This window comes from Scyliorhinus torazame, chromosome 3 (genome assembly GCF_047496885.1).
Source record: "Scyliorhinus torazame isolate Kashiwa2021f chromosome 3, sScyTor2.1, whole genome shotgun sequence".
NCBI lineage: Eukaryota > Metazoa > Chordata > Chondrichthyes > Carcharhiniformes > Scyliorhinidae > Scyliorhinus > Scyliorhinus torazame.
The window spans coordinates 113,308,026-113,333,535 of NC_092709.1; the positions used below are offsets into that span (position 1 = coordinate 113,308,026).

General features: G+C 48.6%; 1 protein-coding gene across 2 annotated transcripts in view; it reads left to right on the plus strand.

Moving 5' to 3' along the window:
• Nucleotides 1-995: 995 nt before the first annotated feature.
• The window catches only part of LOC140408650 (uncharacterized), a 1,063,199-nt gene continuing 1,038,684 nt past the window's right edge, over nucleotides 996-25,510 (plus strand). The window contains exons 1-3 of one of the 2 annotated variants that reach the window (XM_072496138.1): nucleotides 996-1,095; nucleotides 9,011-9,102; nucleotides 14,056-14,132. The gene's annotated coding sequence lies outside the window, so the exon portion shown is untranslated. The remainder of the gene's footprint in view (nucleotides 1,096-9,010; nucleotides 9,103-14,055; nucleotides 14,133-25,510) is intronic. The other variant, XM_072496139.1, reaches the window with a different exon arrangement.

Below are 25,510 nucleotides of genomic sequence, written 5' to 3' on the forward strand. Positions count from 1 at the left end.
AGCCTCATGATGAATGCTATGGAAGTCCAAATAAGTCCCACATTTCATCTGACTCACCTCCATTGAGGGATTTCATTAGCTTCAGGTTGGAGGTTGGTTTCTGACCCCCAAAATAAATCATCCTGTTTCTTGCTCCACAGTGAAAATTCAGCTCAACATTGCCATTTGATGACCTTTCATCAGAACTAGGCGCTGACCATGAGTAAAACTACTGTCTTACCTTTTTCAGCTGATTTTCCAACCCAACTGCAGGATTCAGCCACCGAGGGCTGTATTGTGGAGGGAGGACAGGTTCGGCACAGAAACACAATGCCACACCCCTTTTGGGGCCATCGGCACAAGGAACAAACACCACTTGAGGTCGAGTTGATTTTCAATCTACTTGAGAGTGTTTATTTAAGTTCTCAATCATTTTTTCATCTTTTCTATTCTTTGAAAGACTTCTAATTGCTTTTATGATTGTGTATAAAGTAGAATTTAATGAAAGGAAATGTGGAAAAAGTTTTGAATTGAATAGTACTTACGAAATGGTGAATTGCAACGGTCTCTTGAGGGCATTAATTTAAAAAAACGATTTGTTTACCCCAGTGGTTTAGAAGTGGATACTGTTCCCAAACAGCAAGTGTAAGCTGTTCCCAAGTGGATCAAAGCTCTGAGTGCATCGATGCGTTTTATTAAAGAAGGCATTAATAGTGGACGAGGTCTGTTTAAGTGCCATCCTCCCCATCCCAACCCCCATGGTCTCTCATACCATATATCCACCCCCATGGACCCTCTTTTAAATACGTTTTGAGGCCTGCAGTTGCTACCGTGTACTGTTAACCAGTCAATATGCATCTCATTAACCGAGATCAGCATCCAGAGGACATCTCTAGTTGCATCTGGGGTGGGGTCAGTGGCAGAAGTGTCCATGTAGTATGAACACCGCTTCCCTATTGGAAGTTTATAATTTGAAAATAAGCACTGTGGGCATGTCGGGACTTTCTCTGGCTCTTGACGCATAACGGCAGCGGACGTCCCAAAGTTTGCAGCTACTGCAGTGTGAAGGCAATGGACCATCAATAACTCTGTATCTCTCCTCACAGATGCCACTGGGTATTATTTTTTTGTATCTATTTGCAGTATAGTGTGTAACCTGACTTACGAATATCCCCACTGGCGTTACAACCAATTAAGTACATTTTGTTGAATTGCTGTGATTTATTATTGAGGAAATGCAGCCACCGATTCATAAGGCCCCATCAAACAGATATGGGATAAATGATCGGATGATTTTTTTTGTTGTTGTTGAAGGATTAATATCGGCCAGGATGCCGAGTGCAATATTCTGCTCTTTGTTAAATTGTGCCCTGCGATCTTCTAATTGTCTCGCGCGCAGTGGCCACTATTCGGACAACATGACAATTGGCGCTAAATGGGTTCTCTGCGAGCAATAATATGGTTGTTTGAAAGTTTGGCTTTAACTCCATTTTTTGGGCTAGTTCGCCGATTACTATGATTTAACTGCGCGTGAAGGGGCTAAAATGGAGACTTGCACATTTATTTCTCAGACATTGTTTAGGAACTATTGTGGAGTTGAATATGAAACCTCCCTACATGATCTTCCACTGAAGCTGTGAATTGCATGGACTGGAAATCCGCAGCATGCATCCGGATGTCTGGGGGGATTCAGGGAGTCTCTCAGGATGTGGCAGTGGAGGTCCTGATGGAGGAGGGACAGCGCAAAATTATGTCTTTTACCCTCGGGTGAAGGGGAATACAGAAGCAGATGGGTGTGAAGGTTGGGCGGCACAGCCAAGAGGATGAGCCTGAGGACATAGCTCAGTGCCACAAATAATAGAATGATTTCATATGAGTGATCAAGGTCTCATAAATACTATTCAATTACTGCACCATCATCAGTATTGCAACCTCAACACACTACATCCAACATCTGACTACACACCAAAGGTCATACTTTGCACATGCTTCACACACCACACTCCTGCTTCAGACTCATCTTGCAGCTGCTCAACCATGTAGAATCATAGAATAGTCACAGAATAAACAGAGGACATTTAGCACATTGCATCTGTGCGGGTCTGTGCAAGAGCAACACCGCTGTTTGCGCTCTCCTGCCCTTTCCCTGTAGCCCTGCTGATTTGCTTCTCTTCAGATACTTGTACAAATCCCTTTTGAAAGCCATGATTGCATATGCCTCCACTTCACTCAAAAGCTGTATATTACAGATCAAACCTCTCGCTATATAAAAAAGCTTTTCCATGTGATGCAGTTACCTCTTGCTGATCACCTTAAATTGGTGGGCCTCAGTTCTCAACCCTTCTGCTATTGGGAACAGTTTCTCCCCATCTAGTTAGTCCACACGGCAGCTATATTCTGTAAGGTAAGAGGGAATGGAGGCTAGGCCAGTTGCATGCTCCTCCTGTAGGATGTGGGTGGTGAGGGATACCACTGGTGTCCCCGCTGACTATACCTGCGGGAAGTGCACCCAACTTCAGCTCCTCAAAGACCGTGTGAGGGAACTGGAGCTGAAGCTGGATGAACTTCGGATCATCCGGGAGGCAGAGGGGGTGATTGAGAAGAGTTACAGGGAGGTAACCACACCCAAGGTACAGGACAAGAATAGCTGGGTTACAGTCAGGGGGAAAAAAATAAACAGGCAGACAGTGCAGGGATCCCTCGTGGCCGTTCCCCTTCAAAACAAGATTACCGTTTTGGATGCTGTTGGGGGGGATGACCTACCGGGGGAAGGCCCTAGCGGCCAGGTCTCTGGCACTGAGTCTGGCTCTGGGGCTCAGAGGGGAGGGGGGGAGAATAGAAAAGCAATAGTTGTAGGAGATTCAATGGTTAGGGGAATAGATAGGAGATTCTGTGGTCGCGAGCGAGACTCCCGGAAGGTATGTTGCCTCCCGGGTGCCAGGGCCAGGGATGTCTCGGATCATGTCTTCAGGATCCTTAAGGGGGAGGGTGAGCAGCCAGAAGTCGTGGTGCACATTGGTACCAACGACATAGGTAGGAAAAGGGGTGTGGAGGTAATAAACAAGCTTAGGGAGTTAGGCTGGAAGTTAAAAGCCAGGACAGACAGAGTTGTCATCTCTGGTTTGTTGCCGGTGCCACGTGATAGCGAGGCTAGGAATAGGGAGAGAGTGCAGTTGAACACCTGGCTGCAGGAATGGTGTAGGAGGGAGGGCTTCAGGTATTTGGATAATTGGAGCGCATTCTGGGGAAGGTGGGACCTGTACAAGCAGGACTGGTTGCATCTTAACCAGAGGGGCACCAATATCCTGGGAGGAAGGTTTTCTAGTACTCTTCGGGAGGGTTTAAACTAATTTGGCAGGGGAATGGGAACCGGATTTGTAGTTCAGCAACTAAGGTAGCCGATAGTCAGGACGCCAAAGCGTGTAATGAGGCAGTGGGGAAGGGAACACTGACAAAGGAGAGTACTTGCAGGCACGGAGATGGGTTGACGTGTGTATACTTCAACGCAAGAAGCATCAGGAATAAGGTTGGTGAACTTATGGCATGGATCGGTACTTGGGACTACGATGTGGTGGCCATCACGGAAACTTGGATAGAAGAGGGGCAGAAATGGTTGTTGGAGGTCCCTGGTTATAGATGTTTCAATAAGATTAGGGAGGGTGGTAAAAGAGGTGGGGGGGTGGCATTATTAATTAGAGATAGTATAACAGCTGCAGAAAGGCAGTTCGAGGAGTATCACCCTATTGAGGTAGTATGGGTTGAAGTCAGAAATAGGAAAGGAGCAGTCACCTTGTTAGGAGTTTTCTATAGGCCCCCCAATAGTAGCAGAGATGTGGAGGAACAGATTGGGAAACAGATTTTGGAAAGGTGCAGAAGTCATAGGGTAGTAGTTATGGGCGACTTTAACTTCCCAAATATTGAGTGGAAACTCTTTAGATCAAATAGTTTGGATGGGGTGGTGTTTGTGCAGTGTGTCCAGGAAGCTTTTCTAACACAGTATGTAGATTGTCCGACCAGAGGAGGGACAATATTGGATTTAGTACTTGGTAATGAACCAGGGCAAGTGATAGATTTGTTAGTGGGGGAGCATTTTGGAGATAGTGACCACAATTCTGTGACTTTCACTTTAGTAATGGAGAGGGATAGGTACGTGCAACAGGGCAAGGTTTACAATTGGGGGAAGGGTAAATACGATGTCAGACAAGAATTGAAGTGCATAAGTTGGGAACATAGGCTGGCAGGGAAGGACACAAGTGAAATGTGGAACTTGTTCAAGGAACAGGTGCTACGTGTCCTTGATATGTATGTCCCTGTCAGGCAGGCAAGAGATGGTCGAGTGAGGGAACCATGGTTAACAAGAGAGGTTGAATGTCTTGTTAAGAGGAAAAAGGTGACTTATGTAAGGCTGAGGAAACAAGGTTCAGACAGGGCATTGGAGGGATACAAGATAGCCAGGAGGGAACTGAAGAAAGGGATTAGGAGAGCTAAGAGAGGGCATGAACAATCTTTGGCGGGTAGGATCAAGGAAAACCCCAAGGCCTTTTACACATATGTGAGAAATATGAGAATGACTAGAGCGAGGGTAGGTCCGATCAAGGACAGTAGGGGAGATTGTGTATTGAGTCTGAAGAGATAGGCGAGGTCTTGAACGAGTACCTTTCTTCTGTATTTACAAATGAGAGGGGCGATATTGTTGGAGAGGACAGTGTGAAACAGATTAGTAAGCTCGAGGAAATACTTGTTAGGAAAGAAGATGTGTTGGGCATTTTGAAAAACTTGAGGATAGACAAGTCCCCCGGGCCTGACGGGATATATCCAAGGATTCTATGGGAAGCAAGAGATGAAATTGCAGAGCCGTTGGCAATGATCTTTTCGTCCTCACTGTCAACAGGGGTGGTACCAGGGGATTGGAGAGTGGCGAATGTCGTGCCCCTGTTCAAAAAAGGGACAAGGGATAACCCTGGGAATTACAGGCCAGTTAGTCTTACTTCGGTGGTAGGCAAAGAAATGGAAAGGGTACTGAAGGATAGGATTTCTGAGCATCTGGAAAGACACTGCTTGATTAGGGATAGTCAGCACGGATTTGTGAGGGGTAGGTCTTGCCTTACAAGTCTTATTGAATTCTTTGAGGAGGTGACCAAGCATGTGGATGAAGGTAAAGCAGTGGATGTAGTGTACATGGATTTTAGTAAGGCATTTGATAAGGTTCCCCATGGTAGGCTTGTGCAGAAAGTAAGGAGGCATGGGATAATGGGTAATTTGGCCAGTTGGATAACGAACTGGCTAACCGATAGAAGTCAGAGAGTGGTGGTGGATGGCAAATATTCAGCCTGGATCCAAGTTACCAGTGGCGTACCGCAGGGATCAGTTCTGGGTCCTCTGCTGTTTGTGATTTTCATTAATGACTTGGATGAGGGAGTTGAAGGGTGGGTCAGTAAATTTGCAGACGATAGTGTGGATAGTAAGGAGGGCTGTTGTCGGCTGCAAAGAGACATAGATAGGATGCAGAGCTGGGCTGAGAAGTGGCAGATGGAGTTTAACCCTGAAAAGTGTGAGGTTGTCCATTTTGGAAGGACAAATATGAATGCAGAATACAGGGTTAACGGTAGAGTTCTTGGCAATGTGGAGGAGCAGAGAGATCTTGGGGTCTATGTTCATACATCTTTGAAAGTTGCCACTCAAGTGGATAGAGCTGTGAAGAAGGCCTATGGTGTGCTCGCATTCATTAACAGAGGGATTGAATTTAAGAGCCGTGAGGTGATGATGCAGCTGTACAAAACTTTGGTAAGGCCACATTTGGAGTACTGTGTACAGTTCTGGTTGCCTCATTTTAGGAAGGATGTGGAAGCTTTGGAAAAGGTGCAAAGAAGATTTACCAGGATGTTGCCTGGAATGGAGAGTAGGTCTTACGAGGAAAGGTTGAGGGTGCTAGGCCTTTTCTCATTAGAACGGAGAAGGATGAGGGGCGACTTGATAGAGGTTTATTATAAGATGATCAGGGGAATAGATAGAGTAGACAGTCAGAGACTTTTTCCCCGGGTGGAACAAACCATTACAAGGGGACATAAATTTAAGGTGAAAGGTGGAAGATATAGGAGGGATATCAGAGGTAGGTTCTTTACCCAGAGAGTAGTGGGGGCATGGAATGCACTGCCTGTGGAAGTCGTTGAGTCGGAAACATTAGGGACCTTCAAGCAGCTATTGGATAGGTACATGGATTACGGTAAAATGATATAGTGTAGATTTATTTGTTCTTAAGGGCAGCACGGTAGCATTGTGGATAGCACAATTGCTTCACAGCTCCAGGGTCCCAGGTTCGATTCCGGCTTGGGTCACTGTCTGTGCGGAGTCTGCACGTCCTCCCCGTGTCTGCGTGGGTTTCCTCCGGGTGCTCCGGTTTCCTCCCACAGTCCAAAGATGTGCTGGTTAGGTGAATTGGCCAATGATAAATTGCCCTTAATGTCCAAAATTGCCCTTGGTGTTGGGTGGAGGTGTTGAGTTTGGGTAGGGTGCTCTTTCCAGGAGCCGGTGCAGACTCAAAGGGCCGAATGGCCTCCTGCACTGTAAATTCAATGATAATCTATGATTAATCTAGGACAAAGGTTCGGCACAACATCGTGGGCCGAAGGGCCTGTTCTGTGCTGTATTTTCTATGTTCTATATCTACTCTGGCTAGGCTCCTCATGATTTTGAATCCTTCTATCAAAACTCCCCTTAGTCTTTTCATCTCTCTTCTCCAAGGGGAGCACCCTTATCTTCTCTAATAGAATCATAGAAAAGTTACAACACAGAAGGAGGCTAATTGGCCCATCTTGTCAATACCAGCCCGAGGACACCTAGGTGCCCTTTCTAATCCCACTTTCCTGCACTTGGTCCATAACCCTGTAGCTTAGAGCTCTTCAGGTGCAGATCCAGGAACTTTTAAAAATAGTTTAGGGTCTCTGCCTCCACCACCAACTCTGGCAGTGAATTCCAGACCCCCACTACCCTTTATGTTTAAAAAACAAACAAACATGGTCTTATTTCTCGAGGTATTGAGGGCTATGGAGAGAGAGCGGGTAAATGGAGTTGAAATCAGCCATGATTGAATGGTGGAGTGGACTCAATGGGCCGAATGGCCTTACTTCCACTCCTATGTCTTATGGTCTTATGTTATCTCTCATGTCCTGGGGAACACCCTCGGATTCTTAAATAGAATCATGGAAATGTTACAGTACAGCAGGAGGCCATTCGGCCCATCTTGTCTATGCCAGCCTGGGGACTCTTCTAATCCTACCTTCCTGCATCCGGTCTGTAGCCCTGTAGATAAGAGCACTTGAAGTGCAGATACAGGTACCTTTTAAAAGGGTTTTCGGTCTCTGCCTGCACCACTAACTCAAGCAGCGAATTCCAGACTCTTACTACACTGTGTTTAAAACAAAAAGAAAGTTCTTCCTCTTGTCTCCTCTACATGTTAATCTGAGGCCCCTCATCTCTGAAACAATTCTCATATTTTCTGTATTATTAAGCACAATGGAGTATTTTATGAACGATACATAAATTCCTTGATTTTCAACTTTATGCATCTATTTTTGAAGCCCAGGATCCCATATGTCTTATTAATCATTTTCTCAAATTGCCCTATTATCTTCAAATGATTTGTTCATGGAATTGGAACTTCTGCTCCTGCACTCACTTTGGAATTGTTCCTTTATTTTATATTGCCTCTTCCCCCTCTTCCTATGAAATATATCACTGCACACTTCTCTGCATTAAATTTCATCTGCAATGTGCCTGCCTGTTCCAGCAGCTTGTCTCTTGAAATATATCATTATTCTCACAGTTCAGAATGCGTTCAAGATTTATGTCATCTGCAGATTTTGAAGTTGTGCCAATGCACACCCAAGTGTAGGTCATGAATCCAGACAAGCTGTGGTGCTGATCCTGGGGGATCCCACTGTATACCATCCTCCTGCCTGAAAAACAAACATTCACCACTACTCTGTTTTCTGTCACTCAGTTAACCTCATATTTCACGCTGGCACTCTCCCTGTTATCCCATGGACTTCAACCTTGCTGACAAGTTAATTATGAGGCACTTTATCAAATGCTTTTTGGAAGTCTACTTGAACTGCTTCAACTGTACTGCCCTCATCAGCCCTCGCTGTTACCTCATCAAATAACCCAACCAAGTTGGCTAAACATGATTTGCCTTTAACAAATCCATGCTGGCTTGTTAATTTTGCCCTGGGTTATTGTTTCGAGAAGTTTTCCCGGCACGAAGGTTAAACTTATTGGCTTGTAGTTGCTGGGCTTATCCTTGAACCCATTTTTGAAAATGGTTTATCATTTGCAATTCTCCATTCCTCTGGCAACACCCATGTAGCTAAGGAGCATTGGAAGATTATGACCAGTGTCTCTGCAATTTCCACCCTTAATTCTCTCAGCATCCTTGAATGCATCCCACCCGGTCCTGGTAATCTATGAACTTTCAAGTACAGCCAGCCTTTCTCAACATCCTGTTATTAATCTTCAGTCTATCCAGTGTCTCAGTTACCTTCTCTTTCTCTATGACATGGGCTGAATCTCCTTCCTTGGTATAGGCAGATGAAAAGTAATAATTTAGTACCTCAACCATGCCTTTTGTCTCCATACATAGATCTTTTTGGTTCCTAATATGGTCCACACTTCCTCTTACTACTGAGACGCTACACACCCACACAAACTCATCTTCCAGTACACTTTATATTCGCCAGATAAGATAGCACATACTAGTTTCTGGAAGAACCTGACTGGGCGGAGAGGAAGCACAGTATCACTCCCCTTCAGGCGGCAGAACTGGCTGTGATCACAGGGAAACGCTGTAGCTTGAGGCTCCCCAGAATGCATAATGCCAAGAGGCATGTGGTCATTCAAGTTTCCTTACACATCCACACTATTTCTGATCAACAAATCTCTAAACCAATCCTCATTTCAAAGCTCCTTATGGTGTCATCACACAAATTCTCCTGTAGTCCTTCTTTACAAAGCACCCTAACCTTTATCCTTGCAGGTCTCAGGAGCAAGATCCGCCTCGCATCCCCAGCCCCCCAATAGAGGAATAAGAGGAGGAGGAAGAGTCACCGTACCTCCCTGAAGGAAGAGGTAGGATGTCTCCAGCTTGATCTGTGGCAGACCAAGTTCACCAGTGATGTCTGGAGGTTGACATCACGCAGTGTCTGGTGATTGCGGTTGCACCTTTCACTGCAATCATCAGAGTTTCCATAGAACAGCAAAACACATTCCATGGAATGACAAAGTGCTGTAATGGAGGCCCCAACATTTTCCAATGCACTACTTGTATCTTCTAAGTAAGAAGTCTTACAACACCAGGTTAAAGTCCAACAGGTTTGTTTCGATATCACTAGCTTTCGGAGCGCTGGTCCTTCCTCAGGTGAATGGCGGTTTGCGGTGTCGATGGTAGCCTTGATGTGGAGATGCCGGCGTTGGACTGGGGTGAGCACAGTAAGAAGTCTTACAACACCAGGTTAAAGTCCAACAGGTTTGTTTCGATATCACTAGCTTTCGGAACGCTGCTCCTTCCTCAGGAGGCTTGCAGAGTTGCTCCAATCCTCACAGATCAGTCCTCTACCAGATCTGGACTGAACAGAGGACTTGAAGTTATGTTCTGGGAATCATGCAACAAGAATCTCCCCGCCTCTCTCTGGATGGTAACATTGCAGCTCCATTCCCTGCAACTCCACCGTTACCCTTGCAGCTGCCTGTCAGCGAGGTGAACCAGACAACTCAGGCCCATGTTGAGAAGCTGCAGGCTGAGTCAGGACCATCACACGGCCCAGGGCATCTTTCGGGTGTTGCAGGACCAAAATACCTCCTTCAAATTCTCAGCAGCCATTCACCTTGTGTGCTGCAGTAACTTGAGTTTCACCTTGCAGAATTACAAGAGTAGGCAATAGCAGTAAGCGCCAGGGTAAATAGCTTAACAGTTATAAGTGCTGTTCATTATGCCATGATTGAATTGCTATAGATGCATTCTGGGTAGTGGTGGAATTGGTCATTTTTGTTACATTGTTTATGAGGAAGGGGTTGAAAGGATGTGTGCATATTCTGGATTTCTTGATAGATCATCAGTTCTGGGAGGGAAGGCATGTGCTGACAGTGAAGTCTGACAGTGGAGGACATTACTCAATGGTGATCTTTGAAGAGATGGTCCCTCCTGATGTGGATCGCCTGTTACTTTCCTGTTTCCTCTTATAGTTGTCTTCCTCATCCTTAATCCTGTGCTCGCTCGGTCTTCCCCGCGCCCTCGGCCTTCCCCCGCGCCCTCGGCCTTCCCCCGCGCCCTCGGCCTTCCCCCGCGCCCTCGGCCTTCCCCCGCGCCCTCGGCCTTCCCCCGCGCCCTCGGCCTTCCCCCGCGCCCTCGGCCTTCCCCCGCGCCCTCGGCCTTCCCCCGCGCCCTCGGCCTTCCCCCATGCCCACAGCCTTCCCCGCGCCCTCAGCCTTCCCCCGTGCCCTCGGCCTTCCCCCGTGCCCTCGGCCTTCCCCCGTGCCCTCGGCCTTCCCCCGTGCCCTCGGCCTTCCCCCGTGCCCTCGGCCTTCCCCCGTGCCCTCGGCCTTCCCCCGTGCCCTCGGCCTTCCCCCGCGCCCTCGGCCTTCCCCCGCGCCCTCGGCCTTCCCCAGCGCCCTCGGCCTTCCCCCGCGCCCTCGGCCTTCCCCCGCGCCCTCTGCCTTCCCCCGCGCCCTCTGCCTTCCCCCGCGCCCTCTGCCTTCCCCCGCGCCCTCTGCCTTCCCCCGCGCCCTCTGCCTTCCCCCGCGCCCTCTGCCTTCCCCCGCGCCCTCTGCCTTCCCCCGCGCCCTCTGCCTTCCCCCGCGCCCTCTGCCTTCCCCCGCGCCCTCTGCCTTCCCCCGCGCCCTCTGCCTTCCCCCGCGCCCTCTGCCTTCCCCCGCGCCCTCTGCCTTCCCCCGCGCCCTCTGCCTTCCCCCGCGCCCTCTGCCTTCCCCCGCGCCCTCGGCCTTCCCCCGCGCCCTCGGCCTTCCCCCGCGCCCTCGGCCTTCCCCCGCGCCCTCGGCCTTCCCCCGCGCCCTCGGCCTTCCCCCGCGCCCTCGGCCTTCCCCCGCGCCCTCGGCCTTCCCCCGCGCCCACGGCCTTCCCCCGCGCCCACGGCCTTCCCCGCGCCCTCGGCCTTCCCCGCGCCCTCGGCCTTCCCCAATAATCAATAAAAGAAATCAAATGAAAATATCGTAAAATATTAATACATTAATAATTGAAGTTGATAATATATCGATTAGATGACTTAGTAAAAATTGCTTAAAACATTGATATACTGATTAAAAATTGATATACTTATTAAAAATTGATATATTGATTAAAAATTGATACCATGATTACATAATTCAGTAATAAACAATTAATAATAATTATTTCATGTATACAAATAAAATGATTATACAGTAAAATAACTGAAGTTGAGTATATGATTTAGTAGTAATTGGGAACATGATTATCAAAATTGATTATCTAATTCAGCAATAAAATTATTAATAATAATTCACTAATAAATGATTAAGAAATCCAATAATAATGTAGTGAATAAGAAATCAACAGAAACTTTCGATTTTGATGTTCTTGGCTGGTGGTGCATATGGATTACGATGAACCACGTGGATTGGTGGGGCACTATTGGTAGGCATGAATTAGCCAAGGTATCTGATCAGCAACATTAGTACGTAAATGATAAGTCCAAATATACAAAAATAGCAAAAGTCCCTGAATGATGTTAACTCCTGTGCCACCCAACCATCTGGAAAGTTTTCCCCAAATAGAGATATCTGAGGGTGTGCCAAGCCTTCTGACGTCTTCTTGAATGTATGTGGCCAAATCTGTAATTTTTTTCTAATTATCTGGGATAAAGGTACAACATTCTGCACTAATCAGGGCGCAGGTGCCACCTTTTTCGGTTAACCCATAGTCAAGTGCCATTCGATTTTGTAAAGCCACGGTTTGAATGGCTCGCATTTCATCAGAGATTTTATCTAGGGCAGTGGCGGTATAATTAGGTTGTTATTTTATCTGATTCGTTGGCCACTTTTGTTTCTCAATAGAAAAGAATAGTTTTGGCAAAGATTGCATCTCGTGTAGTGAGGGCACGCTTATTTCTTTGAGTGGGTCGGCCTGATAGAGAAGGGAGATGAGGAAAATGATGGATAGCTGGCATTGCGTATCCTAAATAGCAAGACCCTGACCAAAATTTTGGAAGCCAGGGGTATGCTTTGTCGGGGACATGCTTCGGAAATCAGAAGCACAAAGGGAATTGGGATTCCTTATTAAGGTTAATGTGCAGGTTCAGTCGGCAGTTAAGAAGGCAAATGCAATGTTGGCATTCATGTCAAGAGGGACAAGACCAGGGAATTGAGATTGGATAAGGCTCTGGTCAGACCCCATTTGGAATATTTTGGGCCCCATATCGAAGGAAGGATGTTGGCCTTGGAAAGGGTCCAGGGTTCACAAGAATGATCCCTGGAATGAAGAATTTGTCGTATGAAGAACGTTTGAGGACTCTGGGTCTGCACTCGTTGGAGTTTAGAAGCATGAGGGGGAACCTTATTGAAACTTACAGGATATTGCAAGGCCTGGATAGAGTGGCTTATGGTCGTTACAAATAAAATAGGTTCCGTTATAAGAAGAATAGTGGGCAATTTCCTCTATTTACCATCGGTTCATAAATGTTTGATTACCAGTGAGATTCTGTCGGCTTGTTAAAACTGAGTAATGAGGGGTCGGCATGGGAGCGTGTGGAGGCGGCTTCATGCAAGGGCACCAGTCTGGGGGCGTTGGTAACTGCACCTCCGCCGTTCCCGCCGGCACGGTACTCCACAAGCCCCGTGGTGGTGGTGGCCCTGAGAGTCTGGGGGCAATGGAGGAGACCTGTGGGAGCAGAGGGAGCATCGGTCTGGTCCCCAATCTGTAATAATCATCGGTTTGCCCCGGGAAGTATGGATGGGGGGGTTCCGGATATGGCGGAAAGCAGGGATTGAGAGGTTGGGGGATATGTTTATAGAGGGGAGCTTTCCGAGTATGAGGGCGCTGGAGGAGAAGTTTGGGTTGGTGAGGGGAAACAATTTCAGGTATCTGCAGGTGCGGGATTTCCTACGTAAACAGGTGTCAACCTTCCCGCTCCTACCGCTAAGGGGGATTCAGGACAGGGTAGTTTCCAGAGAGTGGGTAGGAGAAGGGAGCGTCTCTGACATTTACAAGGAACTTAGGAGTCAGAGGAGATGCAGACCGAGGAGCTGAAGCGCAAGTGGGAGGAGGAGCTGGGTGGAGAAATAGAGGATGGTCTATGGGCGGACGCGTTGAGCAGAGTCAACGCGTCCGCAACATGTGCCAGGCTCAGCCTGATACAATTTAAGGTCGTTCACCGCCGGGCTCACATGCCAGTGACCCGGATGAGCAGATTCTTTGGGGTGGAAGGCAGGTGTGCAAAATGTGCGGGAGGACCGGCGAACCATGTCCATATGTTCTGGACAGGCCCGAAGCTTTGGGGATTTTTGCAGGGGTTTGCGGACGTCATGTCCACGGTGTTAAAAACAAGGGTGGCGCTGAGTCCAGAGGTGGCGATTTTCGGGGTGTCAGAAGACCCGGGAATCCAGGAGGAGAAAGAGGCAAACGTTCTGGCCTTTGCTTCCCTGGTAGCCCGGAGACGGATATTTTAGCTTGGAGGGACTCAAAGCCCCCGACGTCGGAGACCTGGCTATCGGACTTGGCTAGCTTTCTCTGTTCGGAGAAAATCAACTGAAACCCCCTTGAGAGGGTCACTGTTAGGGTTCGCCCGGAAATGGCAACCGTTTGTTGACTTCTTCGCGGAAAATTAATTGTCAGCAGAACGGGGGGGGGGAGGGGTAGTTTAGCTTAGAGTAGGGGGTTAAGAAAGGTGGGACCTGTAAGGGAAGGAGACGGCTTTTGCACTATGTTTATAGTTTCATATACTTTGTTTATTTTGTTGTTGTTATAATACCAAAAATACCTCAATAAAATGTTTGTTAAAAAAAAACAGCAATGAATTGTTAACTGTCTCTCAAAATTTTTTTTTTTTTTAGAACAAATCAATCATGCCTGCTGAACTGGTTAATTTCTGTACAGACACAAAAAGAGGCGGATAACTTGGAATGGACAGGCGAGTTAAAATTGGATTGCTGCCAAACTCATCCTTATCTTTTTATTGGGAACAGTGTGCTCTGAACATGGGTTATCTTTTCAAACCCCTGTCTTGGATCCTAGAGGTTTTAATTTTTTTTTAAATCAGAGTTTAAAACCGCTTCCACATTGTATGAAGTTTTAATTTCCAAACTAATTTTAAACATTATTTTAAAATACTAAACGCAATAACTTGTTGAATATATGACTGAATCAATCTTGCTCTGAATGAACTTGGTTTTCTGTAGATGGATTCGCCAGCTTCTAATCTTGCTATGCCTAATCTGTTGGTAAGCAGAACTAACAAAACTTGTTAATTTTTTTTACAATAATTAATAAAGCATGATTCATCAAATGACAGTTTGCCCTTCTCAAGTTAATAGTTCCTGGCAATGAACTATTGTGTTGCGTAGCTATAGCCTTTTTGGTGATACGTGACGTGGGGCTTATCGCTGTAGTCAGAAATCAGGTCTTGGTCGAAGAAATCCATTTTGTAATCATGAAACCTGATTCTCTGTATTCTGAAAGTGCACAAATTTGCAAAATGGCCATCTTCACCACAGAAAAGGCATTGCTTATCTTTTCTGGAATTCTTTATCGGAGTAAAAACAGGGATTGGAGTTGGTGTTACTGGAGGAGGAAAAGAAGTCATTTCTGTTGCGACTGCTGTGCTATTTTTAGCAGTCGCTGTTTCGGACAGGGGCTGAGGTCTGTTAGGGTTTTTAACTTGCAAGCTACAGTCTAGTTTAATCCATTGTTCTATGAACGTCCTGAAGGTAGTACCCACTAGCTCCCAGTTTAAAGCTGTAGTCAATTCTGGTCTTAAACCAGCGACAAAAGCGGTTTTGAATGGTCCTAATGTACTCACATCCCAGTTTTCCTCTCTTGGCTCGAATTCCATTCCAGAAAACTCCTTCCAAACTGTTTCAAACATTTCATCATAATCTGTGGGATCTTTTAAATGGTTTTGAACACATGCCGTTGTTTTTGTCACTTCAACTTTAAGCTGTTTGGTCCTGAATGGGTTTAGTTGTATTACACTTTGTCTGCCACTAGGCCCGTTCTTTTTGTAATTATCATGGTTCAATTGAACAGGCTTCCTTTAACAATCTCGGAGTCTGTTAAAGCTGCCAAGAGAGGCTTTTGAATTGGGGCCAGCAGTATGTCTTGGTTGGTCTTCGAGTGAGATAACAGCTTGTTCATGGGGACAAGGGCCCTTGAACCCGGAATGATAGTTGTCATATCAGCAGCAGCTTGCGGATCCTGCATTGTGGGATCTGCAAGCGGTACAGTCTTGATTAGAATTATTTCTACATCTGGCTCTGGCAGAGTTGTTTGCTTTGGAGCATTGAGATATAGCTGAGGTTTTAAAGACAGATTTGCAGGCTTCTGAGCCGTTAATTTGTCTGTCACTAATTTGTTATGACATTTCATGGTGTCCATTTCATTCGCCAAAGTATTTTTTTCCTTAAGTAAATGGTTATTTTCAGTTTTTAGTCCATCAATTTGTGATCTTAACTGTCGAACTGTAGATTCTGAGTCAGTATTTCTCTTTTGGAGTTCACTATTTGTAATAGTAATTGCTGAGTTCTGTAGTTCGAGTCTGCCAATAGTGTTCCAGTTTGATCAGATTTTTCGAGCTTAGATTTTGGAGCTCGCAATTGGTCAATGACTGCCACGAGTTTTTCTTTGGCAGATTTAAGTTCGCAATTGTGGTTTGTGTTTGTGATTGTTTCTTGTTGCTTACAGAGCTGTCCCATTACTACAAAAGACCTTTTCATACATTTTTTTGTTGGTCAATCGTGTGGTTTTCCCTCAGTCTCATTTAATGTCGTCAATGGACCACTGTCCTTTAGGGATGACATATTTTGATTCAATTTTCGTAGTTACTTTAGACAATCCAAAATGTCTATAAATAGAAGATTTAAGGTCTCCCAAAATATCGTCAATCGATATCTCTGGTACAGCTTGGCCTCCCTTTGAAGTTGTGGGAAGCCGTGCTCTACCCTTGGAAGGAACAGGGTTTACTTTAAGACTTTCTTCCGCCATAAATCCTGCCTTAAAATTGAATTTTTTGGTCGCAAACAGGTGGTCGTATTCAAACTTATCGTTAGCGACTGCATAAATCAGTAAAATACTGATGTCGTCGCGCGCTGTTTGAAATGACACCTTCACAGCTTGGCAGTTGTATTTATTTAGTTGTACGGCCTGCACCCGTTGAATAGCTCTTTCTTTATTGGTCCTTTCTAGAGGGGGTCGTTGCACTAGCCGGTGCGGCTTTAAGACCTGTAATGGGTGAAAAAATAATTTCTTACCACAGTCTCGCCGTTTTTTGGATAGATGCCTTCCATCCTTCTGGTCTTTCTCTTAACGGCATGATCTTTGGTCTTCCGATTTCCTCCGATTCCTTCCGACCGCCTCCGGCTCTGCTATCTCCTACCCTCTGCCACTACGCCGATTGATGAAGACTGCTCTTACGTTAATGTATTCTCCTATACACTTTAGTGGGCAGAAATTCGCACTACACTTCTCGGGTCCGAAATGAAATTTTATTGGTATCTACTGATTATAAAAGAGGGTATAATCTTCTTGTGTTACAAAATCAAATGTTCTCAATACAGGCCCCTGCAGAAGGCTTTACTTGAGATGATTATACTTAGTAACTTACAGAATGACTTGAATTCAAAATACAATAGCAGTTTCTTTGCTCAAAGCAAACAGCTGCGCAGGTTAGAAGTGGAAATGGAAAATATGAAACAAAGATAGTAAATAGCTAGGCAAACAGTACAGGATGATTCTAGAATGGAGAATGATAGCCTGAACTATTACGTTTAAGGAATTTGTTATCAGTCTAAGTCAATCTATTCCTACCCCTGCAACATGCTGATTGGTTTGGGTGAGTCTTCAATACATTTGATTCGATGATTGGGTTGTCAGTCTTCAATATGCAACATTAAGTTTGAGTTATCAGCCATGTTGCATCTTACAGTTCTTTAGTGTGTGTTGGAATGCAAACTCTGTTCTTATCATTGGACTGGTATGTGCTGAATCCTACAATTCCTTCTTTCGGACAATGGAAAGCTAATATGAACTATAATGTCAATTTGACCTTCAGTAGAAATGTTGCATTTGCTTTTAGCTCATTTGTAAATTGTTTCAAAAGCTGTGTCTTATTTCTGCAAGCTCTGTGCTTTGCACACTGATGTTACGTTTGTACAGTTTTGCAGTGTCATGATGGAATCCATTTTAAAATGATTTCAAAACTGAGCTTATTAAATCTATAATTAAAAGGTTAATTAATGATCCTTTTTACCTATCAGAAATAGTCAGATGTTTTCACCCGCGCTCTCGGTGCCCCCACGCTCTCGGTGCTCCCACGCTCTCGGCCTCGGTCAGTCTGTCCCGCGCTCTCGCCCTCGGTCAGTCTGTCCTGTGCTCTCGGCCTCGGTCAGTCTGCCCGCACTCTCTGCCTCGGTCAGTCTGTCCCGTGCTCTCGGCCTCGGTCAGTCTGCCCGCACTCTCTGCCTCGGTCAGTCTGTCCCGTGCTCTTGGCCTCGGTCAGTCTGTCCCGTGCTCTTGGCCTCGGTCAGTCTGTCCCGTGCTCTCGGCCTCGGTCAGTCTGTCCCGTGCTCTCGGCCTCAGTCAGTCTGTCCCGCGCTCTCGGCCTCGGTTGGTCGGTCCCGCGCTCTCGGCCTCGGTTGGTCGGTCCCGCGCTCTCGACCTCGGTCGGTCCGTCCCGCGCTCTCGGCCTCGGTCGGTCCGTCCCGCGCTCTCGGCCTCGGTCGGTCCGTCCCGCGCTCTCGGCCTCGGTCGGTCCGTCCCGCGCTCTCGGCCTCGGTCGGTCCGTCCCGCGCTCTCGGCCTCGGTCGGTCCGTCCCGCGCTCTCGGCCTCGGTCGGTCCGTCCCGCGCTCTCGGCCTCGGTCGGTCCGTCCCGCGCTCTCGGCCTCGGTCGGTCCGTCCCGCGCTCTCGGCCTCGGTCTGGCTGTCCCGTGCTCTTGGCCTCAGTCGGTGTGCCCGGCGCTCTCGGCCTCGGTCTGTCTGCCCCGCGCTCTCGGCCTTGGTCGGTCTGTCCCGCGCTCTCGGCCTTGGTCAGTCTTCTCCGCGCTCTCGGCCTCCGTCGGTCAGTCCTGCGCTCTCGGCCTCTGTCGGTCTGTCCCGCGATCTCGGCCTTGGTCGGTCCGTCCCGCGCTCTCGGCCTCGGTCGGTCCGTCCCGCGCTCTCGGCCTCGGTCGGTCCGTCCCGCGCTCTCGGCCTCGGTCGGTCCGTCCCGCGCTCTCGGCCTCGGTCGGTCTGTCCCGCGCTCTCGGCCTCCGTCGGTCTGTCCCGCGCTCTTGGTCTCGGTCAGTCTGTCCTGCGCTCTCGGCCTCGGTCTGTCTGTCACGCCCTCTCGGCCTCGGTCTGTCTGTCACGCGCTCTCAGCCTCCGTTGGTCTGTCCCGCGCTCTCGGCCTCGGTCTGTCTGTCCCGCGTTCTCGGCCTCGGTCTGTCTGCCCCGCCCTCTCGGCCTCGGTCTGTCTGCCCCGCCCTCTCGGCCTCGGTCTGTCTGTCCCGCGTTCTCGGCGTCGGTCTGTCTGTCACGCCCTCTCGGCCTCGGTCTGTCTGTCACGCGCTCAGCCTCCGTCGGTCTGTCCCGCGCTCTCGGCCTCGGTCTGTCTGTCCCGCGCTCTCGGCCTCGGTCGGTCTGTCCCGCGCTCTCGGCCTCGGTCTGTCCCGCGCTCTCGGCCTCGGTCAGTCTGTCCCGCGCTCTCGGCCTCGGTCTGTCTGTCACGCCCTCTCGGCCTCGGTCGGTCTGTCCCGCGCTCTCGGCCTCTGGAGCACAAGCCAGGTACGCAGATAGCAAATGCCGACGCACTGAGCCGATTGCCTTTATCGACCGGCCCCATGTCGACCCCCACGACCGGTGAGGTGGTTGCAACCCTAAACTTTATGGACACCTTGCCTGTCACGGCATCACAGATCCGTGAGTGGACCCAGACGGAGCCAGTCCTGTCAAAGGTTCGGCACATAGTCCTGTATGGTGGGCAGCATCGACAGCTCCCAGGCGAGTTGCGGGCATTTTCCTCCAAGCTGTCAGAATTCAGCATGGAAGACGGCATCCTCTTGTGGGGGACGCGTGTGATTGTCCCGGCAAAAGGCCAGGAGCTGATACTAACAGATTTGCACAATGGGCATCCAGGCGTGACCAAAATGAAAATGTTGGCCCGGAGTTATGTCTGGTGGCCAGGCCTCGACACCGACATTGAGAAGGTGGCCCAAAACTGCTCCATTTGCCAGGAGCATCAGAAGCTTCCGCCGGCCGCGCCCCTACATCACTGGGAATGGCCAGGGCGGCCTTGGGCACGCTTGCATGCAGATTTCGCAGGCCCTTTTCAAGGATCCATGATCCTTCTACTAATTGACGCCCAGTCCAAATGGCTAGAGGTGCATCAGATGCAGGGGACAACGTCCTGCGCAACAATTGAAAAGATACGTTTATCGTTTAGTACGCATGGCCTCCCCGAGGTGCTGGTCACGGATAACGGCACTCCATTCACGAGTGAGGAGTTTGCGAGGTTCACGAAGATGAACGGCATCCGCCATATCCGCACTGCCCCTTACCACCCGGCTTCAAATGGGTTGGCAGAGCGTGCAGTGCAGACATTCAAAAGAGGCCTAAAAAGCAGTCTTCCGGATCAATGGACACAAGACTGGCTCGCTTTTTGTTTACATACAGGACCATCCCCCATGCAGTGACTGGGGTAGCTCCCGCAGAGCTCCTAATGGGCCGGAGACTTCGCACCCGCCTTAGTATGGTTTTCCCAGACATTGGCGCAAAAGTACGCCGCACACAAGAACGGCAAGGACAAGGATTTTCTCGGCATCGTCCGATTCGGCAGTTTGCACCCGGTGACCCAGTGTTCGTTCGGAATTTTGCTGGTGGTGCCCAATGGGTTCCTGGTGTAATCTTTCGCCAAACGGGCCCTATATCTTACCAAGTGCAAGACCAGGGTCGTCTCCAGTGAAAACATGTAGACCACGTTCGGTCCAGAAGACTATCCCCTCAAAAGATTCCCCGCCCCCGGAGCTCATTTCTACAGCCGCAGAGACCAGAGACAATGGAAGGTAGTCCTCAATCTTCCACTGGTGCCTCACTCGAAGCCTGCGCAGGTCGTTACGGGACCGAATGGAGAGAGAGACGCTGAAATGACGGAGGCAGCAGACTCTGACTCCGAGATGGAGACACAGGATGCATCAGAGGGGGAATCCTCGGGTCCACGGGCCGTGGATGTACAACCGTTGCGCCGCTCATCACGGAAGTGCCGGTCTCCGTCTCGTTACACGCCGCCTGATCCAGCGCCGCGTGCAAATAGTGTCCGGCCTGCGGCCAAACGAGTCCGACGCCCTCCTTCGCCAGGGTCTTCGGTGGATTCCTTGGACTTTGGGGGGGGGAGGGATGTTATAACCTGCCTACTTAACATTGGCTGGGGACTAATGACTATCCCACAATCCTGTGGGAGTATGAGCTTCCCCAATGAGGGGGGCGGAGAAACCACTAGTAAACTCCTAGTATAAATAAAGCTGGCCAGTTCAGGAACCAGCAGGAAGGAGTATGTAGCAAGGGAAGTTACTGCTACTGTTATGTATATATGTTATAGTAAATAAATGTTATTACTTTGTATCCTTAAAACTCCTGCTGGATTCTTCGTGGCCCTTACAAAACTTTGTTTTGTACATGATTGCTTTGCGAGGGTCAGTGGTACCCCAGACTACAAATAAAACATGCAAACTGTCATTTTGTGGCTAGCAAGCATTGAGGATCATGGTGCAAACAAGACAAACAAGATTCTTGTTTGATTCATATTGAATGCTATTAAGGTCTGGTGACTATTAATTAGGTAAAGACAAATGTGTCATTTAAACTGTGATTTAATACCGCAACAAACTAAACAGACTAAATCATTAGTAGAGTACTTAAAAATGTTTTTCCATCCTACCATTTTTGTTCATTTTCCCTGAGCAGACAGGATTCCTGTCGCTCGGCTGATCAATGTTTTATTTTAGAAATATCAAGTATCAGTTTTGTTTAATGGTACTTTAAACATGCTTTGCAGAAAAAAGTTGATGAATTCACTTGGTTTCATTGGTGCTGTAACCATATGAAAGGAAAGATGTAAACAGTTTTCTTAGCCTCAAATAATTCTACATACAGTACTTTGAAATATAAGCGATAACTAGAATATGTTAAGTAGGGTTTTGAATTACTTTGATTTAAATGGCATTTCAGAACATTTCTTTGAGTGCACAAAAAGAATACCAGCCTAAAACTGGCTATAATGATATTCCTGAAGAAGTATAGAGAAAGCAATATGGAAAATGGTATTTTACTAAGATGCTAGTTAATCTTTGGTAGGTTGTATTAAATTATAAAAACAGAGACAAGATTAGAACGATTATTGCATCATGGGCACATGTTGGATTTATTTTTATTCCACGGGAGTGCAACATAGATTGAATAAATTATTTGTGATATTGGTTAATACCTGCATTGGATTGGGTTTGTTTATTGTCACGTGTACCGAGGTACAGTGAAAAGTATTTTTCTGCGAGCAGCTCAACAGATCATTAAGTACATGAGAAGAAAAGGGAATAAAAGAAAATACATAATAGGGCAACACAACATATACAATGTAACTACAAAAGCACTGGCATCGGATGAAGCATACAGGGTGGAGTGTTAATGAAGTCAGTCCATAAGAGGGTAATTTAGGAGTCTGGTGACAGTGGGGAAGAAGCTGTTTTTGAGTCTGTTTGTGCGTGTTCTCAGACTTCTGTATCTCCTGCCCGATGGAAGAAGTTGGAAGAGTGAGTAAGCCGGATGGGAGGGATCTTTGATTATACTGCCCGCTTTCCCCAGGCAGCGGGAGGTGTAGATGGAGTCAATGGATGGGAGGCAGGTTCGTGTGATGGACTGGGCGGTGTTCACGACTCTCTGAAGTTTCTTGCGGTCCTGGGCCGAGCAGTTGCCATACCAGGCTGTGATGCAGCCCAATAGGATGCTTTCTATGGTGCATCTGTAAAAGTTGGTAAGAGTCAATGTGGACATGTCGAATTTCCTTAGTTTCCTGAGGAAGTATAGGCGCTGTTGTGCTTTCTTGGTGGTAGCGTCGACGTGGGTGGACCAGGACAGATTTTTGGAGATATGCACCCCTAGGAATTTGAAACTGCTAACCGCCTTCACCTCGGCCCCGTTGATGCTGACAGGGGTGTGTACAGTACTTTGCTTCCTGAAGTCAATTACCAGCTCTTTAGTTTTGCTGGCATTGAGGGAGAGATTGTTGTCGGTACACCACTCCACTAGGTTCTCTATCTCCCTCCTGTATTCGGACTCATCGTTATTCGAGATCCGGCCCACTATGGCATTCTGGTTGAACTTACAACGTTCAGCCCTGGAAATAGCTTGGGTCCTCACTCCATCAGCCTATATTTCACAGAACCTCGGGGGAGAAAGATGAAGAAAAGTTTGAATAGGACGCAGAGATTTTGATACAGTCACATGGGGTGACAGAACGAAAGACATTTTAATCAATAACCCAGTATTTGAATTCTAGACTGCTTGGTGTTTAACTTGTCGATTGGCAACACAACGCAATTTAACCAAGAAAAGGATCGGTTCTGTGTGGGAATCTAGGGGTTGTTCCCAGCACTTGTGGCATCGGTGACGACATTGCTATCGAACGGCATTTTTATTTTCTGGTTCCCGGTGGGAATGCCCAGAAGAGGCCATACTTAGTTGTATATCCTGCACTGAGGAACTCTGAAGAGCGCAGGAAGGACAAATATGAATGCGAAATTCAGGGTTAACGGTAGAATTCTTGGCAATGTGGAGGAGCAGAGAGATCTTGGGGTCTATGTTCATACATCTTTGAAAGTTGCCACTCAAGTGGATAGAGCTGTGAAGAAGGCCTATGGTGTGCTCGCGTTCATTAACAGAGGGATTGAATTTAAGAGCCGTGAGGTGATGATGCAGCTGTACAAAACTTTGGTAAGGCCACATTTGGAGTACTGTGTACAGTTCTGGTCGCCTCATTTTAGGAAGGATGTGGAAGCTTTGGAAAAGGTGCAAAGGAGATTTGCCAGGATGTTGCCTGGAATGGAGAGTAGGTCTTACGAGGAAAGGTTGAGGGTGCTAGGCCTTTTCTCATTAGAACGGAGAAGGATGAGGGGCGACTTGATAGAGGTTTATAAGATGATCAGGGGAATAGATAGAGTAGACAGTCAGAGACTTTTTCCCCGGGTGGAACAAACCATTACAAGGGTACATAAATTCAAGGTGAATGGTGGAAGATATAGGGGGGATGTCAGAGGTAGGTTCTTTACCCAGAGAGTAGTGGGGGCATGGAATGCACTGCCTGTGGTAGTTGAGTCGGAAACATTAGGGACCTTCAAGCAGCTATTGGATAGGTACATGGATTACGGTAAAATTATATAGTGTAGATTTATTTGTTCTTAAGGGCAGCACGGTAGCATTGTGGCTAGCACAATTGCTCCACAGCTCCAGGGTCCCAGGTTCGATTCCGGCTTGGGTCACTGTCTGTGCGGAGTCTGCACATCCTCCCCGTGTCTGCGTGAGTTTCCTCCGGGTGCTCCGGTTTCCTCCCACAGTCCAAAGATGTGCAGGTTCGGTGGATTGGCCATGATAAATTGCCCTTAGTGTCCAAAATTGCCATTCGTGTTGGGTGGAGGTGTTGACTTTGGGTAGGGTGCTCTTTCCAAGAGCCGGTGCAGACTCAATGGGCTGAATGGCCTCCTTCTGCACTGTAAATTTAATGATAATCTATGATTAATGTAGGACAAAGGTTCGGCAGAACATTGTGGGCCGAAGGGCCTGTTCTGTGCTGTATTTTTCTATGTTCTATGTTCTAGCACCTGGGTGGCAACAACCATGCCAGGGAACCAACCTAGCCAGAGGCCGACCACCCAGGTGCCTCCGATCATCTGGGAGACCCTCCCTCACATGTGCCAGTAGGCCCAGTCCCTGTTTGTGGGGCCCAGTACTAATCAGCTCTAGGCTGGGGTCTCTGCAGCGAGGCTGATAGATGCAGGCTGGCCATTCGATCCGGCGTCAGCACACTAAGAGGGTTTTTAAACTCAGCCGTGTGAGACTGGGGGCGAAATTCTCCGTTATCGGCGGAAACTCCGCCGATCGGCGCAAAAAACGGCGCAAATCCCACTTGCGTCACGTCATAAAAATGGGCCGATAGTCTGCGGCCCGAAATGGGCTAGCAGCGACGTAACGGGATCCGCGCTTGCGCAGTGGTTCACGCCGTGCAGCGTCATATGCGCTGCACGGCGTGACGGCTCATAAGGCCGCGCAGCTCCCCCCCACCCGACCGGAACAGCCGACCGCAACACCCGACTTGATGGCTGGCCGTCGCTCAGCCCCGAGGTTCGAGTCACGCGATGTGGAGGCGCTCCTGGATGCGGTGGAGCAGAGGAGGGACGCCCTGTATCCCGGGCACGGCCGCAGAGTTGCCCCACGCCACAGCCGGCGTCTGTGGAGGGAGGTGGCAGAGGCCGTCACCGCTGTGGCCCTAACACCACGGACAGGCACCCAGTGCCACAAGAAGGTGAACGACCTCGTCAGAGCAGGCAGGGTGAGCGTCCCCCATATCCCCTCTCCCCCAAATCCCCCCCTCCCCCATATCCCCCCCTCCCCCATATCCCCCCCTCCCCCATATCCCCCCCTCCCCCATATCCCCCCCCTCCCCCATATCCCCCCTCCCCCATATCCCCCCCTCCCCCATATCCCCCCCTCCCCCATATCCCCCCCTCCCCCATATCTCCCATATCCCCCCCTCCCCCATATCCCCCCTCCCCCATATCCCCCCCTCCCCCATATCCCCCCTCCCCCATATCCCCCATATCCCCCCTCCCCCATATCCCCCCCTCCCCATATCCCCCATATCCCCCCTCCCCCATATTCCCCCTCCCCCATATCCCCCATATTCCCCCCTCCCCCATCTCCCCCCCTCCCCCATATCCCCAAGTGAATCCAGCCCTAACCTTAACCTCTGCAATGCACGCGCAACCGATGGCGTGCATTCATATACCTGCCTAACACTGTTGCCTTTTACCCCTGCCACCACCCCCCCCCCCCCAGGAGAAGCGCGCACACAACAATAGGGAGCATGTGAGGACTGGAGGAGGGCCCGCTGATGAGAGGCCACTGACCGTACACGAGGAAAGGGCCCTGGAACTGGCTGGCGGACCTGAGGACCGGGAGGTTGCTGATGCAGAGGTCGGGGCCCCACGAGCAAGTGAGCCACCAACAGCCCGTCCCCATATCCCCCCTCCCCTATATCCCCCTCTCCCGTATCA